This window comes from Hipposideros armiger, unplaced genomic scaffold (assembly GCF_001890085.2).
Source record: "Hipposideros armiger isolate ML-2016 unplaced genomic scaffold, ASM189008v1 scaffold_176, whole genome shotgun sequence".
NCBI lineage: Eukaryota > Metazoa > Chordata > Mammalia > Chiroptera > Hipposideridae > Hipposideros > Hipposideros armiger.
The window spans coordinates 557995-576994 of NW_017731526.1; the positions used below are offsets into that span (position 1 = coordinate 557995).

General features: G+C 34.3%; 1 protein-coding gene across 8 annotated transcripts in view; it reads left to right on the forward strand.

The window, feature by feature from the left end:
* The window catches only part of ZBTB20 (zinc finger and BTB domain containing 20), a 769723-nt gene that overhangs the window by 206853 nt on the left and 543870 nt on the right, over positions 1–19000 (forward strand). The gene's annotated exons all lie outside the window — the stretch shown is intronic.

Sequence of the window (19000 nt, forward strand, 5' to 3'; positions counted from 1 at the left end):
TCCAAGCATAGTACATTTTTTACATACCTTGCTTTTTACTCTATTATAAGAATCAAATAAACATTTCTGAGATTTGATGAGGCAGAATAATTTTAATTACAAAGCATTCATCTGGTGAAACACTAGAGAATGTTTTATGGAACTATACTATTAAAATGACTGTTGATGTGGGGTCAAATTATTGTAAAACCACTGTTTTTGACATTTTTGCTTTATTTTCAAACTTGTTTTTTTCCTGCTTTTGAGTTTGTTTTCTGTGGTGGTTGCTTTAGGTAAGGAGTGGTTGCAGATGTACTGTCTGCTGCACTTCTCAAGCACTACAGGAGTGGAAAAAAATGTTTGCACCTGTTTAAAATCTCAACCATGCGGTGTTGTGGTTCTTGGGCAACAGGCAGGAATTCTCAAAAGCTTGGTTGCACCTGCTCAATTGTTGTTTGCAGCTGTGTCATATGGGTGAGCACACAGAGAAGCATGTTAGCAGTTTGCTTGTGCTGTTACGTATTTTGTGTACTCAGAATCTGAAAGATTCTTACTTGATGTAGACCTTGAACTAGTACATTTGTTTGTTGTAAAACTCACGGGTTTTAGCTCCCAAATATTTTCTCCAAATCCTTCATTCTGAGTCTCAAATATTTTTCAGTTAACTGTCCTAGATAATGTGTATGTTAACTTCTCTAAAGAATACCTGGGAGAGTAGATCTCTCCAGATAAGTGGGTTGATAATAATTTTTGTCCTGGTAGACACATTTTGTGTTTGGCTCAATTTCACCATGTTGGCAACCCCACTATGTGAGGCTGGATGTAGTTATTGATCCATTTAGCTGAACAGATTTGAAAGCATTTGGCTATTAGTGGACACATGGGACATATTCAGAAAATTTAAGGGTATATTGTAAGATGATTTCTTGATTTTATGCATGGGTTTCTGTGGCAGTTGGGTGGAACTGAGAGAGGAAAAAGTGAAAATTAAATAGTAATCTTAGGAAAGGGGCTAAAATCCAGATGTAGTTTTTAAGGCTGGAATATTATTCTTTTCTTTCATCAAGCCTAGTCACCTGGTATTTTCCCAAGTGTTGCTGTCAGTGATGTGGTTACTTTTAGTTAATAGCTCTATATATTTTCTGAACAGACATCTACATTTTTAATATAGACATGTTATTATAGACTGTATTTTGTACTAGTTAGGAAAAGTCATATAAATGCAATATAAAAAGCTGCAGCTCACCATAAAAAATATTTACTTAAATAATTTATTTGATAGTCCCAAATTCCAGATATCGAAAACTTATTCAAATGACTGGCATTATTCTCATTAACATATTAAAAATGCTAAGGAGTATCCCAGAGCTGGTGTACCTTTTCCATTTATTGACCCATTTAAGTCTTTTTTTTTAATAAATCACCATAATATGAATTTAACCTCTTTGAAAGTAGGAAACATAGATGCTAAGAAGAGGATTTTCCACACAATGCTTTGAACATAGTAGGTTGTCAACAAATGTTAAATGAATGCATATATAAATAAAACATGTCTGGGATTGTATTAGAAATAGAGGGCTAGAGTCCCAGAAACTTGTTACTCATTATATATTTTGGATGGTTCTATATGGACTTCATTTAATTCTCATACTGTTGATTAGACACAGATGAGACAACTGATAAATTCTGTCTTTAAAATGAGAAATGAATATGTAAGAATTGATCCTCATTATAATTAAGAATTGACACCACACTATTTGCAATATGCTTTATATTCATTTTAACTGACTATGAGAAAAGTCTTTATATTATCCTTATTTTACACACAACGCTGAAGCATCAATGACTAAGTCGAATGAAACTTGTCACCTTGGAAATACTTTGCAGCATAGGAATAAATTACTCTTCTGTGTTAATATGATTAATGCTGTAAATTTCCTGAGCAATTGCTTGTTCTCTACCCTCCCTCCCTCCTTCCCTCCCTCCCTTCCTCCCTCCCTCCCTGTTTTCCCCACACTTCCCCATCTCTAGCTCACTGAAAACACAAAAATAAATTGTATGTTGACTTTCTCCAGGTCAAGTAAGATCAGATCATATTAAAAATCTGTAACATATTAAAATGTGTTTTGATAAATACAAGTAATGGGCCCTGTGTTTACTGTATACATGTTTATAATTATGGTTTCTATTATTGACAAAATTCTAACTATAAATAAGTAGGCATAAAGCCAAGTAGAGATAGAGTCAAAATAAGGTAATTAAGACCTGCTTTAGATAGGCCATTCTAAAGTCCTATTTTGTGTGGCCTAAATCAGTCATAATAAGAATGGTGGAGGCTGCATAATGAGCCAATATCTATTACATCAAAACACCTTGTTTAGGCTTCTCAAATTTTGGTACCACTAGTTGATGATATTCATGGGTGCTGCTAGGCTTGGAAGTACTTTTCCTCTGGGAACAGTGTTTTGTTTTGTTTTGCTTTTCACTCTAGTTTACATCAGTGGGTGAGAGACCGATATCAAGGACATTATTGTGTTTCTTCTGAAACCTTAGTATGGTAGATGAAACTATATTCCTTTGTTAGTATCAACATTAGAAATTAAGACATCAGCCAAGAACATATATTAGCTAGAATACTAACCCAGATAACAGCAGCTGCTTCAGTGACTTGTACCAGGAATGACAGTATGAAATCTCAAGGAGGGAGAAATTTCTAAGCCCCAGGATTCTTGGGCATAATTGCAGATTTCCTTGTGATTTCAGGGTTAAAGAAATAAAGTAAGGGGGTGGCTGGTTAGCTCAGGTGGTTAGAGAACAGGCTCATAACACCAAGGTTGCCGGTTCGATTCCCACATGGACTAAGGAAGCTGTGCCCTCCACAACTACTTGACTTGGAGCTGATGGGTCTTGGAAGAACACACTGTTCCGCAATAAAATTTAAAAAAGAAAAAAGAAATAAAGTAAGAAAATCAACATTTATTTAGAACATAGCGGGTCTAGGGTAATTTCTTTCTTCTTTCCCTTTCTTTGTTCCCTCCCTTTCTCATTTCTTTCCTTCCTTTTATTCCACAGAGGATGCCTACTCTTTGTGTGAGGCAGTGCTAGGCTAACTGAGTACAACAAAGCCCTTGCCCTCAGAGAGCACACAGGCTAGTAGGAGACAAAGGTGTGTCAGCAGAGCTGTTTTGGCTTCACTACTTATTAGCATGGACCCAGTCAAGTTACCTACATAATCTTTCTGTTCCTTTGTTCCTTCGTTTATAAAATTGGAGAAATAATAGTATCTACTTCATATATTGTTGTGTTGGATTAAATATAAGACAATATATGTAAAAATTCTTAGTTCGGTGCTTGGTATATAGTAAGTGCTCAGTAAATCGTAGCTACACTAGTATTATTTCTATCACCACTGTCACCACTACTACAACTTAGATACTAAAGAAAGGCCATCCAATTGACTGATTCTGGTCTGCACATTGTCACATAGATTGTCTTAAAGTTTTTATCCAAAGTTACCTCTGCTTCTAGGGCTTTAGAAAAGATTCCTTTTTTTTTTTTTAGAAGAGATTCTTAAAAACATGTAATGTTAGAACTTGAAGGGATCCTAATGGTCATCTACCTAACATCTTTATTTTATCCATGGTAAGAAAATAAGCTCAGATAAGTCATGTACTTGTCAGGTCTATATAGCCTAGTAGGTGAGAGATGTAGGATTTGAACTCAGAACTCTTGATTCTTGGTCTAGTGTGAGATACTTCATGGGAAAAAATATTAGAGTTAATTTTTTTCTATTAGTAATTGGAGAGTTGATTGGTTTTTCTCCAGGAAGTAAATGAACTATGTCAAGTTCGGGGAACACTAGCCATATGCATAAGACAAGCTATCATTGCACCAAATCTAAAAGACCTTCAGGTATTCTTATAGTGGGATTAATTTTATCTAAAGTGATTGGAGCCTTTGGTTTCTTCATAAGGAGAATAAACTGAGGTTTAGCAAGACATTACTATCTAAGTGACTCCAGATGCTTTGAAGGAGTCTGTGAATACCTTAAATGAAGCAGCATCTTGAAAGCCAGTGATGCTTCTAGGATCTCTGGATTCTAAATGTCTTGCTTGCATTTGAGGTTAGGAGCTTTGGGGTCCAAATGACGTGCTCTGAAATCCCAGTGCCACAATTTAGTAGCTTTGTGACATAATCAAGACTGCCTAACCTTACTAAGCCTCAAGTTTTTTTTTTATCTGAAATATGATGGTAACAATGTCTACCTTTTTAACAATAGATGTGAGAATTAAAGTAGATTAGATATGCAAAATATTTAGTGCATGACATCCACCAGTATTCCCTACATATTAATTTTCTTCTCTCTCCCTATATTAAAATATAAAAGTTGTTATGATAAGTAGTAAAATAATTTGGAGGAAGTATGGGATTCACCCATTAAGAAAGTTAATTTTGACAAAGTTATGTCTTTCATGATAGTGGTTGAGTATCTCAGTTCAGTGTGATTAGACTCACCATTTCTAGCTATGCGTGCTGTATTTCTGTAGAAGGCTGGGCTATTTAAAGAAAATCTTAAGATGAAGATAATTACATACACTACAAGGTCTGTTGATTTTGGAAATGTACTTTTCAATGGAAGGGCTGTTGATACAAGTCCTGACAACTGTCACCCCTCTTTTGAAAGTCAGACACTCTGAAAACCAATCTCTTATAAACAATGAAGAATCCATACTTGCCAATTAGTCTATGTACTCCTACACGCATCCTAGTGAACTGAAGGTGGTTCTGTTGGCAAGGTTGTCACAATCTATGCAGCCACAGGTTTAGTGATCATAGTTAGAAATGAGTAGATGGCTGCATAACGCTGTCTTTTTTCCTTGAGAAGAAAATTAGTGTGGGAAAATGTCCTGATTGCCTCCAATGCAAACTCCATCAACAGTAGAAAAGTGGATTTGTGAATTTGTATATATGATTTCCCCTTAATTATCTTTAATAAAAACTAGATGATCTTAATTACAGTAAACCAGTTTGGTTTTTTTTTTCTTTTTTTCTGCCAGGCTTTTTATAATGCAGTAGTATCTTTCTGAACAGCAATCAGAAAACAACTAAGGGAAAAAGCACTAGATAATTTATGGATAGACCATTACTTAGCAGAGTTAATAAAGTTGACTTGTCTCGTGTACAGTTTTGACCATGATGAGTCAAGGTAAATATTAATGATTAATGAAATTTTTATTTAGTTGGGTATTAGTTTGCTAGGGCTGCCGTAACAAAGTATCACAAACTGGGTGGCTTAAACAGCAGAAATTTGTTTTGTCACAGTCCAGAAGTCTGAAATCAATGTTTTGACAATGTTGGTTCCTTCTGAGGGCTGTGAGGGAAAGATCTGTTCTAGGCCTCTCTCCTTAACTTGTAAATGGCCATCTTCCTCCATGTCTGTTCACATCATCTTTCCTCTATGCGTATATGTCACAGTGTCCAAATTTCCTTTTTTTTATGAGGACACAGTCATATAGGATTAGGGCCTTCTCTACTGATCTTACTTTTAACTTGATTACCTCTGTAAAGACCCTATCTTGAAATAAGGTCACATTTTAAGGTATTTGGGGTTAGGAATCCAACATATCTTTTTGTTTTGGGAGGTGGGGAGTCACAATTCAACTCATAACAGTTGGGTTAATAATAGTTAACATTTATTGAGTGATGTATATTTCAGATGTTTTACATATATTATTGATAATCCTTATGGCAACCTATTAGGTAGATGTTCTTTTCCCTATTTTACAAGTGAGAAAATTTAAACTCAAAGAGGATAAGCAATTTTTCCAAGATCACACAGCCAATAAATGTTAAATGCTAGGATGTGATCCCAGAATTTGACGCCACCTTTTTAATGGATACGCTTCATAAAACTCAGTCAAAAGCCTCAAGTTACTTTGAGCATTTACATTTTTTGTTTGTTTGTTTTTTTCTTTGTGGTGGGGGTCATTAGGGCTTGTGCCAAAGGACATTTCATCCATAAAAAATGGTGCATTAGGCACCATTGCATAAATGCCCAATAGCAACTGCCTACATCTTCACTCCTGATTTTTTTCACTGACGGATGTCGTGAAGTCTTGGTGTTTTAGCTCTCCTGCGCCTGATGAAGCTTTTGGATAGGACGGATCCTGAACATGGCCTGTACGGGTGGATTCTGGCCCCCATGGGTGTGGATGGCATTGAGATCCAAGTCCTGTCCAAAGCCTACTCCTCAGCACATGTCTGCGCTGCTCCTCTTTCTTTTTCTCCCTTTCTCCCTCATCGTTGTTGTGGTTGGTGTTTACTTTTAACAGGAAGTTTGTGATTTTTTTTTTTTACAGTCCCTTCCATGAGTGAGAAACATGGAAGGTGCTAGGGATGAAGAATGACAAAATAGGGGCTATCTTTGCTTATGCGGAAGCCAGTACTCCTGTAGGTGTTTCCTCTAAATGGGCCACACCCTTATTGTTGCTCCTTCACACTGAAGAACAAGGGGCACTGTGTACCTGATTTAAATTCCTTATCTCCCCAAAGGAACAGTTTGTTTCTCACTTGAAAGTTCTAAAGCAGGACTTGTTCATGACCCAATTTCACTAATAATTCTCTTAAGTAACCCTTGTACTCATTTATAAGACTTTTTTTTTCCCACCCACTGTCTGTCTAGCCTGGTTAAAAATTTTTATATATGTACTTTTAAAAAATTGATTAGCTGGAGAGCTGCCCATTCCTCTGTGCTGTATAATAAGGATTTAAAAACTGCACACTGAATTCTGTATAGTGTAATTAAAACTGACCCACATTTGGACCTGAGTACACCAGGACTTAGCCAAACTTGCCATGAGCTGAGTTCTGGTGGCAGATGGGAACTAATGAGGACACACTCCACTCCAGAATTTCCCAGCTGTTTGGCCCCTTTTTGTACAAACAAGGTTTGGAGCGAAGTCCGGATCCCAAGAGCGTGTTCTGTAAATGTGCTGGACCCAGTGATTTGGGAAATGGTCTCGCAGAATCAGGCTGTTTGAAAGTATCCTTAAGACCTCCACTACTGTGAGATTTTAAATATGAAGATTCAAGATTTTGTGCCTCATTCCAACCAATTTTTAATTTTAAAGTGAATTAAAATTACATTTTCCCCTTTCTCTTTTCCTGTGACCAGGGATAGAATGATCACTTATATCCAGACCTGGAGATGTGCAGGTGGTTGTCCCAGGACTAGGTCTCCTTGCAGCCTGTGGATCTCTTCAACTGGTTTGATGTCCTGGGACTATTCAGGCAGATGTAATTGAATCAGTTTGAAGCAGCTGTAGCTGGCATGTGGTCTCTCAGATTGCTAGCACCTGCTTGTTTTTTTGCAACTCACTAGAGTGAGAGAAGTGCCAAAACCAGCGTTGGTCTTGGAGCAGATAAAGCACTTCAGATCCTATATTCCATTCTCCTTCCAATCTAGCCACATCATCATTGGTGCCTGAATTAATAAAACTCCTTTTCATGATTATAGCTGAGGTATACTTTTCCTTCTCATTCTTCTCAGTATTGAGATTCTGACAGGACTGACCATGCTAGTCCAAAAAAATAAGGAGTGTAATGGTGATCAGGTGGCTTTGGGGCTCTCTTATCATTAGACAACTGGGTAGCCTGCGGTTCGCAAAATCATTTAAATGAATGCACCAAATTCATTTGCTGTTCCAGCACAGTCTTATTGGCACAGAGAATGAGCAGTTAATGTATAACAAACTGTGAGCTGTTATGGAATATGATAAATACATTTGCTTAGAAGGGGGAATGTAAAATGGAACCATACCTCTAGTGTAACTAACTCTCAACTAATTGACATGCATTTCTTCAACACTTACTATGTGCAATAATAAAAAAAGGATAAAAATTCTCAGACATAATAAATGTATAAAATATGTTTTAAAAGATATAGATTTGGGAATTTTTTAGAAAGAGGTTTAAGTCCATTTAAAAATGCTTGTTTACCTTAACTTCTCTTTGTTTCACTATATTATTTAGCAGGCATCTATTTAATTCTTAAATATTACTTATTTCCTAATGTTTAATTTGAACTTGGAGATGATAATGGTAACATATTGACTTAAATTTTGTAGTTTATGTTACAAAGTTCCTTTTAAGTGGGTTTACTATTGATAATCTTCTGAGAAAAGCAGAAATAAATGGAGTTTATGAATAATGGTAATAAGTGAATTCTAAAAATGTAATTTCATTATCATCAGCAGATCCCTATTTTGCAAGGCATATATGGTTCTTGACTAAAAGAATCTTATGGTACACTTGAGGAGATATAATATACATTGATATATTATATATATATATATATATATATATATATATATATATATATAGTATATTTATATATGTGGCGATCTCAATGTTAAATGCATGCTCTAGACCTGGATTTGGTATCAAATTATAAAAAAAAAAAATCATGCACTCTTGTCAAATGAATGTTCTAGACCCGATATCCTCGTTCTCCCCTTTCTGAAGGAAATCACTAATCCATCATGGTTCTCTTTGCCACTAAACCAGAACTTGACCCCAGAATCCTGCTGAAAACAACACTTTAGACAACCATTAACCAATTGATGGAAGTTGGAATCCAAGATGAAACCCATTTGCCATAACTGAAAATGTCATTAAGTGCTAAAGATACTCAGTGGAGGTAGAATGCTTGGTGAATTGCTAGTAAGAAAAAAAAAAAATGGGCAGAGGACCAAGAACATATGCAAACAGCCAATAGATATATGAAAAGATGCTCAACTTCACTAGCTATTAGGGAAATGCAAATCAAAACCACCTCACACCTGTTAGAATGGCTATCATCAACAAGACAAGTAATAACAAGTGCTGGAGAGGTTGTGGAGAAAAAGGAACTCTCATACACTGCTGGTGGGAGTGTAAATTGATACAGGCACTATGGGAAACAGTATGGAGGTTCCTCAAAAATATAAGAATAAAATTTCATATGACCCAGCAATCCCTCTTCTGGGTATCTACCCAGAAAATCTGAAAACATTTATCTGTAGAGATATATGTACCCCTATGTTCATTGCAGCATTACTCACAGTGGCAAAGGCATGGAAACAATCAAAGTGTCCTTTGAACGATGATTGGATAAGGAAGATTTGTTACATATATGCAATGGAATATTGCTCAGCCATAAGGAAAGATGAAATACTGCCATTTGCAACAACATGGATGGATCTTGAGATTATTGTGCTAAGCAAAATAAGTCAGACAATAGATCGAGAACCATATATGACTTCACTCATATGTGGGATATAAGATTGAGGGCAACAAATGAACAAGACAAACAAACAAACAAAAACTCATAGATACAGACAACAGTTTAGTGGTTACCAGAGGGTAAGGGGGGGAGGTGAGTGGTAGAAGAGGGTAAAGGGGTCAAATATATGGTGATGGAAGGAGAACTGACTTGGTGGTGAGCACACAGTGTGATATATAGATGATGTATTATAGAATTGCACACTTGAAATGTAGATAATTTTACTAACCAATGTCACCCCAAATAAATTTAATAAAAATTATAAAAAAAATAAAAAGAAATGGAACTTGAGCTAGGGCTTGGAAAAAAAAAAGAAACTTAGGACTTAAGTCACTATAAAGGAGAAAATATATTATTTGCAGGCTGAGGAATAATATCAACAAATAAATTAAGTTTGGAATTATGTGGTATAGTCAAGGATTATGAGTAGACCTTAGTTGTAAATAGATAAGTGGTAATGTAATTATTACTTAAATGTTTTTCTCCTCTGCTAGACTGTAAACCCTATGAAGTATTATTTATTATAAAATACTCTCTCAGAGAGAACTTTACTGAGCCTCCTATCTGAATTAAGTCTTCTATATGTTTCTGTAAATTCTTAATCTTTTCTTTCATAGTATGCAATTCACCTGATAGCTTTGGGAGCACCTTCACATTGCCAAGACTCTATAGTAAGAACTGAAGGGATGCAAAGAGGATTTTGTCCTCTATAAATTTATATAACAGTAATAATTTTTAAAAGAATGATTTTTATTTTTATAAATTCTGTGGAACACTCAGTACTGATTTGGGGGTTTCTATTTTAACAACAGTATTTAAGAATTTTACTACATATTTCTAGATTCAGGGAACAAAGAGGCAATACATCATAGTGGAAATGGTATGGGTTTTAGAAATACTTGTGAAAGATCTGGGTTTAAGTTTCTGCACTATCACTTATTGACTATGAGATATTGGGCAACCCATACTTTTAGGTTCAGTTTGCTAATCTATAAGTTAGAGGTAACAATATAAAAAAGCACTTTGAAATTAAAATTATTGCTGCTGCTTCTTTTTCTCCTTCTGCTCCTCTTCCTTCTTCTTTGTCATCATTATAACTCTACTCTGAAACTATGTAATAAAATGTTTAACATAGTCTACTGTATAGATCCTTCTTTCTCCACCACTTTTATTTTTTGCTCTAGCTCTCACACATTTATTGTGTACTTTCAATAGAGCATTACACTTATCTAAAAAGAAACAAGAATTTTAGAAACACTCCGTAACCTAGTCATTACTAATATTTACTTTTGAATTATTTGCTCCTCAGTAACAATTCTCTTATTTGTAATATGACTTTTAATATTAATTTATATGTTTAAGGTATCTGTTTTATAGTGATCCATTTTAAACATTGTCATTTTTATGTGTTAATCATTCATTCATTCAATACAAATTGTAGCTATTGACATAACTATATTCATTTCCCACCTGATTATACAAATACCGTATTTGTCTACATCTTACTGAGCGTATAAAGTGTTAGGAGATCAGTGTCTCTAAAAACAATTCAAATACAAATAAAAATTACTGTTATTTACTAATAGTGATTAGAATACATCTCGGGTTAAAAATAGTAATAATTGATATTTGCTGTCTCCAGAAAGATATAAATTCCTTCAATATTTCCTTCTTTGAACATGTATTATTTAATGATGAATATCTACATGTATATCCTTATGATTTTGAGAGTCTTTAAGGGAATTTATGAAAATAATTTATAATTTTCTAAATATATGCATTCCTATATATATAGGTTGAAAATTTGTAGCTAGATCTTTCATTCCTCAAAATATATTTTCTTTAAAGTATTTGAACTTTTCACACTACCTATTATTCTCATTTTTTGTTAAGAATATGAAAATATGATTGTACTATGTAGGTCATGAGTTTTTAAAAATAAAAAAGTGCAAATGAGTTAGGGTCTTCTGAATTTCAAGATTTAAGTAAGTGTAAGTACATGATGATATGTATAGAAAAATAGGTAAACTGAAAATTAACTAAAAATCTTGCTTTAATAATGTCTTAACTTTATGTAACAAATAGGACAGCTGAGTTTAGTATTACTTTAAGAAACGGTTAATTTGAGGCATTTGGAGACAGTTCAAACATAATCTTTAATCGTGCTGGTCTGATGCCTCAAGCCAAGCAATGTATGCTTAGTAGAGTCTATGCCATTGTCAGGATAGGATAAACCCTAAGCCAAAAGAAAATTGATTTTTTTTCCCCCTGTAAATTTGTCATTTGATATTATATTTAAATTTTCATTGATCAAAAATAGGTGTATTTACTGTCTGAATCCACTTCAACAACATAAATGATTTTTCATTTGATGACTAATTTATGTTCAATTAAGTGATTTTAAGAATAACTTTTCCATTGACCATGTACAAACATAAAATATTTATTAATTACTTACATCAGTGTGGCTCTTGGGATTTTAAAAAATATAAATCTCATAATTTTCTTTAAAAAATGACCGACACCTGTTTAAGACCCGTTTCTGGCTTTCTTGAAAGTATGGGATTAGAAGAGTTTATATCCCTTTTAGATGACATCTATCTATGGGAGTTAAAAGGGAACAACTCCAAGTAGAGGGCAATATATTCCTTTCAAGGTTGACTTACAACTATTAGCAACCATCATTACAACTCCCAGTAAGTTACCTCACTGATCCCTCTTGGTCCTTGTGTGCTCCTATCAGCTGGGGGCTTTGCAGTCACCATTTACACTTATATAACTGCTGGAGAGTATAGAGAGAAGATATTAGTTTCCTAGGGCTCCTGTAACAAGACACAACAAAGTGGGTGGCTTAAAACAGCAAAAAGTTATTCTCTCACAGTTCTGGAGGCTAGAAGTCCAAAATCAAGGTACAGCAGGGCCACAATCCCTCTGAAGGCTCTAGGTGAGAATCCTTGCTTACCTCTTCCACCTTCTGTTGGCTACACATTTTCCCTGGCTTTTGGCAGCGTAATTCAAGCTGTACCTTCATTTACATGGTCTTCTCCTCTGTGTGTGTCTGTCCTCTCCTCTTATAAGTACACCAGTCATCGCATTAGGGCCACTTTAACTCCAACATGATTTCATCACAAGATCCTTAACTAGTTACATCTTCAAAGACCTCATTTCCGAATAGTGTCACATTCTGAGGCTTCAAGTAAACATGACATTTTAGAGGACACTATTTAACCTACTATAGAGAGTCAATTTATTTTACTATAAAGTATCTATGGAAGGCTTATGCACATGCTCATATATTAAGCCCTTTCCTTCTCTGTAGTTGACAAAGTTTATCTGTTTAACATCTGTAGAATACTTGTTGCTATGGCTCCTCGGTATTTTTTATGGATTTATAATTGAATTGTGAGTCATTCTCTTTCATACCCTTTTAAACTACTGAAACTTCTCTTCATTATAGAAGCTGGCCTTGAGGCATAGAGTATGTAGTCAGCAGGCTTACACTTATTCCACGTATGCAGTACAAATTTGTTATTTTTTTTCAGTACAAAATTTAAACCTGACATTGGTATCATTTTCTGTGAATCCATGTGTGTGAGATACCAAATATACTTTTGTAGTCCATAGTACTTTCAAATAACTTTACTCATGACCTAAGTCATGAGTGTAACTCATGAGTTACAGGAAAGTTTTTAATAATGATCCCCAGATACTAAACCAAATATGTACCTGAAATTTAGTGTCATAAAGTGACAAAAGCATTATGCTAGATGATTGCTTGTCGAAACCATGAGATAATCTCTCTCTATTTAATGTAGGCAAGATATTTATTAGAGAATTATGAATCTGGCTATGTACCAGGGTACCAAAAAAATGTATCCACATGACTTGTATTCATCTTTTGCTATCAGTATATATTGAGTATTACAATTTTAATACAGCTTTTTTTTTAAATATTTTATTGGGGAATTGGAGGAGGGGAACAGTGCTGGGGAATTGGCAGAAGGGGAACAGACAAGTTGCTGTCCTTTTGTTCTTCAGTCTCGTTGTGGAGGACGTTGCTTTACTGGCCCATGTTGGTATTATCATTGTGCTCTTCCCGGGTGAGGCAAATTGGTCGCCGGCCTCTGGACGGCCACTCATGGTGGCTGCTGGCTGCTCACGCCGGCTGCCAGCCACTCACGGTAGCTTATGGCAGCCCACTGCAGCAGGGGCTGCAGCCTATGCCTTCGCCGGCAACTCACGGCAGCCCAGCTCCAGGTCGAGCTGTTGTTCACCATCTTAACTGTAGATGGCCCTCATGTGGGGCCCTGCTGCTCAGAGCTGGCGTCCCAAGCCAGCTCTTAACCAACGTGCCACTTGGCCAGCCTGTTTTTTTTTTCCTTTCTTAAAATGTGTATACTTTTTTTTGGCACCCTCTGTATAAAAATACACATCCATTGCGTGATAACTGGAAGTCGGGGGTCTCTAGGACCGGATTGAAAAAGCTAGGCTCAGCTCAGAGAGGCCTGTTTCTAACTTTACATAGCCAGTAAGTGGCTGAGACAGAATTTAAACTCAACTCTGCCTAACCTGCATTCTTTCTACTTCTCTTAAGTTGATTCACAGGCTGTTGAAAGTGTTTTCCTCTTCCTGTAAATAAAGAATAGACTCCTATTAGGGTGAGGGTGGACAGAGGGAGCAGAAGGAGGTAGAGCTGTACCTAAACAAATTGGAATAGAATTGGAAGCATTTGTTGGTCCTTTCCACTGCATAATTGTGGGATATTACAGGTGTATTTTCTTTAAGAATACTCAATAAGCCACAATTTTAATTTTAAAAATAATTAGAATGATTATATGAATTATGACAGGTCTTATCTACCAAACAGTTCCTTTAAGTTCTAGCTCTTCCGGTGTCCGTCTCTTCTGGATAACACATAATTGTATGCTCATAGGACAGAAAAAATTTCAAAGTAAGCATTCTGAGGAAATAATGCTTGAACTAAGAGCTGAATAATATGAAGAAGCCAGTCAAGGGAAGATCCGGAGCACAAGAAATTTGATCTCTATAGTCTCATAGATTGCTCAGGGTTGTGTCCACCAGGTGTGTGCGCATTAGAGTAGAGGGTGGGGGGATGCATATCCTGTTAGCTATTAACAGTATGCAATTAGGAGATCTGCTTCAGGGCCAACCAGTTGACCCTCCTTTTTATCCTGATAGTAAACAAGGCAGTAATAAGCATTCAGGAATGGATTAAAGACTCTTAACTATATCTCCCTAAAATTTTGCAGACTTGTTTTTTGTGAAAGCCAAAGTTAGTCTGGCCACAAAGAGAGGCACTGAATTCCTGGCTACTCTCAGCTGTCCTTATCCATTCCATTGCCCACTCTGGGGCCAGAGATTGGTAGAGAAGCCACAGGAATTCTTGAACTGTCATTTTTCCCTTTGGAAAATGGTCTTTTCTAGGGGTCATATCATCTCTTTTCCTCTTTTTCTGTATATCAAGGCTATAAATGAAAATAGAAGGTCAAACTGAATTTCCTTAGCTTTAATTTATTTTTTTTTAATTTTCAATTACAGTTGACATTCAATATTATTTTATATTAGTTTCAGGTGTACAACATAGTGGTGAGACATTTATATGATTTATTAAGTGATCCCCCCCGATTAGTCTAGTACCCACCTGGCACCATACAGTTATTACAGTATTATTGACTGTATTCCCTGTGCTGTAATTTACATCCCCATGACTATTGTGTAACTACCAATTTGCACTTCTTAATCCCTTCACCTTTTTCACCCATCCCTCCAACACCCCTCCAATCCGGCAACAACCATCAGTTTGTTCTCTCTATCTATAAGTCTGTTTCAGATTTAATTTATGTTAAGTATTAGTCTCTTAGTAGGCCACAGTTTAACATCGAGCTTTTTAGGAATATGCAGTTATCTTTCCATTTGAGTTGAGCACAGGAAAGCTCTTCTTCTCATCTCTCCTTTCATTCTGCAGCAGATATTTCTCCAAATGCTTCATTCAAAATTAAATTGTTTATCCGTATCTAGACAAGGACATGTGGTGGTAAATTATTGAAATTGATGAGATTTGATTGAATTTTCCTGAGTTTAATGTGTCTAATCAACATTGCACTCATGGCATTATTATTTTCCCATTGCTTGCTGCTATAACAGATGACAGTATTACCATGACCCAGTCTGATACTATATGAAAAAAATGCACAAGGAAATAGATAGTCTACAGTGAGCATTTAAAAAACAAATAAAACAAATAACATTTTCAGAAATGGTTAAGTTTTTAGATGAGCGGGCTTAAAATTTTTTTTTCAGTAGAGTAACTAAAAAGATCTCAATATGCTTTTTGATGGGTTTTACCTACATTCTAATTTATAAACCAAATTATGGTGTGATTGATGATACAACATTATCAGTTATACCATTTAATCTTATCAAGGAAATTTTCATGATTCTGGAAATATAATAATAGGAACCAGAAATAGAGGAAAGAACTACGTTCTTTTTCAGAAGTACCACAATATACAATTTCCACTCTGCGTAACTTAGGTGACCATATAATTTGTCATCGAAACCAAAACTGACAATTTTGCTTTTAAAAACAATGATCCAAGCGACAAGAATATTAAGTCATAATGGAAGAAGGTCATGATCATACTGAAGCTTCAAATACCACAGATTAAAAAGATAGAGTACTTTTTATAAATTGTGAGTATGCACTATAATGTTATAGAATATCACAAACTTTTAAAGAGTGATGTGGCAGTATATATCTGAATTATAAACAAATCTTGACATTTTGTTCTACTCAAGTTGTGTATTTGAGAGCACATATCAAGAATAGATTCAGAAAGGCTCCTGGGCCAAGGCTAGAAGTTGTCAGTGAGTATATAAGAAGTAAACTTCTGATCACTCTTGCTTGGCATATTTCAACACCTTGGCAGAACTAAACAGTTGAGACCCAGAAGCACTATTTGTATAGTGAATATAGTGAATAAGAAAATTTAGTTTATTTCGTTTTTCGAAATTTTCATGATATATGTTGTTTTCTATTGTCATAAAGACATGACTACAATCTGTCCACAAAATACCAAATAGAGGTTTGTTAATTATAGTGGCTATAGATGCTCAGAATAGATATTTGGGTCTCAAACGTATTTCACCACTATTCTGTATTAGATTATTAAGACATAAAAGTACAAACCATTTGAACTATAAGATAATTTTTACATATTATCTTTTTAGTATAATTCAGTTATTTTACAGATGGGGAAATGGAAACAGTTGAATAGGGCTAGATAAGTGTAGCGAGAGGAATGGAGCCACGCAGCACTCTTTACTTCTGTTCAGTATATGTTTCACTTTTACCACTACACTGAGCATTTTTTTTTGCAGTTGTTATTTTTAAAATGCATGCACATGGTAATAAGTTTAACAATAAATTGGTACACAAGGATAAAGTTTCAAGTGTATTCATGTACAGAAATGTACCTATATAGCTGCATTTTAAAAAGAGAAAGGGAATCATGCTTGTTAAGTTTTGTTTGTATTTTGTTTTATTTTTAACACTATATCTTAGAGATTTTATAATATTTATAATATAGTATTTTATGCTATATCATCTCCTTATTGGTACCTAATATTTCTATTTTATGGATGTAATACTATGTATTTAATTGACGCCTATTTTTATGGACATTTGGTTATTTCCAATTTGTTTTCTATTAAAAAAATATTGCAATAAATAGTCTTCTAAGTATCTTGTACATATTTAAATGTATACATTATAATTTCCTAGATATATTTGTATAATTAAATTTTGATAGCTACTAAATACTTGTCTTCAGAAACATTGTTCTAATATATCCATCTAACAATAGTGTGTGAGAATTACTGCTTTCCCATAACCTAACCAGTACTGGGTTTTAACAATTTGTTTTCTAATCTGAAGAGTGAAGATGATATTTAATTATTGTTTTGACTTGCATTTCTTTATTTAGATTAAACATTTTAATATTTTAAAATTTCACTGCCCACTTGTATTTATTTTTCTGTGACTACATTACTTTTTGACTTTTCTATAAAATTTTTTTCAACTCTTTTATTAATTGTATAATCTATTCATATATTATGAAAAGTAACACTTTTCCTATAATAGGTATTAAAATATCTCTCAATTTTAAATTTGTTTTTTGACTTTTACCTTGGTCTTTTTATGTAGCTGCAGATATCATTTCCTTTATGGTATAGAAAACTCTTATCAAAAGAGTTGCTCATATTTTCTTCTAGTACATTTGTGATTTAGTCTTTTACTATTTACATCTTTAATTCAACAAAACATATTTTATGTACTATATATATTTTTAATTTATTAACATTTATTTATAAAATGAAAGTAATTTTATCACTTGAAATAAAAGAATCACTGTTTTTATTCCATGAACTTTTTAGAAAGGCAGAGATCAGCACTAAGGTTAAAAAAAAAAATGCTAGAATGAGAACTGAAATGTCCAAATTGACATTTTTTTCTTTATTTATCAATCAATGAGGTCTATTGTTTATGACATAGAAACATCCCAAGAAACTTTACTTATGAAAATAAATTATTATATTTTAATAATCTAAGCAATGATTAAATCAGTGAAAGTATCATAGAATAAATCAAACCCCTAGCGAGATACTTTAAACAGCAATTCCAGTTCATATGCTAATGTTAATTTTTCTTACTTAAGAGAACCTCTTATCAGAAAGACCCTATAACTGTACAAATAAAGTCAAGATGTGAACCTTGTAATAAGCAGGATGCAATAGCCAGGTGATGAATATATACTATATTTGTACCTTGAAAAGTTCATTTCAAGTCATCATCATTACTATTAATAAAGGGCAATTACTTTGTATGGTTTTTTAGCATAAAAAGCAACTTGCAGACTCTAAAGGTTCTGATGGCTGCCACCTTTGCAAGGTTGGTAAATAAGTAAATAATCCATTCAGTTAGAAAACTTGAATATTTAGCAATAAAAGAACATTACTGAGTTTAACATCTGTTATACTGTGACTGAAATTGACAAGGAGAGAGGTAAAGACAGGTGAAATGTGAAGCCTTAAGTTGGGGAAGAGAAATGAGTAAATGTAATGTAACATTTTCATTTATGCCCTTTATTTTTAATTGGGTATTCATTTTCCTACTATAAAAGTAATGCACTATCATGGTAAAACTATTTGGAAAACGCAAAAAGGCAGAAAGAAGACAATAAAATCATCCTTGATATTAATTACTATTACTACTTAGAAAAAAAGTCATTATCAACATTTTTATGTGTGTACGTATGTGTGCATGCAAAGACAGAGAATTATACTCTATGCATGATTGTGGATTCTGATTTTTCAAAACGAGCAATATATTATGAACGTTTGTTTCTGTTAATAACTTTTGTGTAGCATGTTTTTTTAGTTGATTATATAGTATTCCGTACAACAGATATGTTATAACAGTTTAGCTAATCTCTTATTCTTGGACATGTAAGTTGCTTCTGGTTTTTCTCTGTTAAAATCAACCTGTGATGAATATCATTGTGCATACATTTTTATGAAAATCCCTGATTATGTTCTTAAGATAAATTACTATAAGTAGAATAGTTGATTCAAAGATAAATGTATTTTTCAAGCCTTTGATGCTGCATTCTATACCAC